Here is a 1621-nt window from a genome sequence, read left to right as displayed (position 1 = left end):
TTTTTAGGAACTACTTTTATTCACATACAATAACAGAACAGTATCCCTACAGAGAGTAATACGTATGTATTTGAAAGAAATCCTCCAGCTAAATGTATATGGTAATAGGTTAACGGTAGTATGTAGTTGTATATGTGTTAGTAATTCTCTAAGTATTGTCGTTATTGTTTCTTTGCACATTGTTATATCGGTAGTGGTATACACTTATTCCCCATGAACCATGAACCATGAACCTTGCCGTGGTGGGGTGGCTTGCATGGTTCAACGACAGAGACAGCCGTACCGAAGGTTGAACTACAACGGCGGAGTATCCGTGGAGAGGTCAGACAACCATATGGTTCCTGAAGAAGGCCAGCAACATTTTCAGCTGACTGATAAGGCCTTGTAACACCAGTCAACATTGTCTTGCTGTGCTCGTACTGCGAACGTCTGAAAGCGAGCGGAAAGTACAACCACATTTCCCGAGAGCGTGCAACTCTAATGTGTGATTAAGTGATGATTGCATCGTCTTGGTTTAAATAGTTTGGATGTAAAATAGCCCCCATTCGGATCTCTAGCCGGAGACAACTCAGAAAGATGGCCTCTTCAGGAGCGTGGAATGTTAAATCCCTTAGTCGGTTAGGTAGGTTAGAGAATTTTAACTGAAATAGACAGGATGAAGTTATATACAGTTGGTCAAGACAGTGCACATTTATCAACATTCAATCAGATAAGGGTGATACAGGAGTAGGTCTAGCCAAGATCTACACAAAGCCAACATCCACCACAGTACAGCAAGTTTACAATTAGCTAAGCAAATGATGAAGAGGTTGAAAGAGTTTATGACGAGATGAAAGAACTTTTTGAGATAGTTAAGGGGAACGAGAATTTGATTATATTGGAGGACTGGAATCCAGTAACAGGAAAAGAAAGAAAAGGAAAAATAGTTCGAGAATATGGGCTGGGAGAAAGAAATGAAAGGAAAAGTCACCTGGTGGAATTTTGAGTGAAGCATAATTTAATAAACACTAACACTTGATTTAAAAATCATATAAAAGCGTTATATACCTGAAAGAGACTTGGGGACACTGGAAGGTTTCAGATCATGTGATGGTAAGACAGAGATTTCGGAATCAGATTGTAAACTCTAAGATATTTCCACGGGCAGATGTGAACTCTGACCATAATTCGTTGGATTCGAATTGCAGATAAATACTGAAGAAACTGTGAAAAGGAAGAATATTCAGGAGATGATAAATTGAAAGGACCGGAGATTTTGGAGAGTTTCAGGGGAGAATTAAGAAACGATTGAATAAAACGGAGGAAAAGATTACAAGAGAGAAAGAATGAGTAGTTTTGAGAGTTGAAACAGTGAAGGTGGCAGAGGAAGAAACGGTTAAAAAGACAAGACCTAGTAGAAATCCTTGAATAACGCAGGAAATACTGACTTTAATTCACTAAAGGAGGAAATATACAAATTCAGCAAATAAAGTAGGCAAAAGGGAATATGTTGTTGTTGTTGTTGTTGTTGTGGTCTTCAGTCCTGAGACTGGTTTGATGCAGCTAGAAGCATAAAAAACGAGCGACAAAAGCGAAAAATGGCTAACCAGGAGAGGCTAGAGGATAAATGCAAGGCTGTAGA

This window comes from Schistocerca nitens, chromosome 1 (assembly GCF_023898315.1).
Source record: "Schistocerca nitens isolate TAMUIC-IGC-003100 chromosome 1, iqSchNite1.1, whole genome shotgun sequence".
Classification (NCBI taxonomy): Eukaryota; Metazoa; Arthropoda; class Insecta; order Orthoptera; family Acrididae; genus Schistocerca; species Schistocerca nitens.
The sequence above is the reverse complement of the archived record's forward strand: the minus strand, read 5'-3'. Positions refer to the sequence as shown.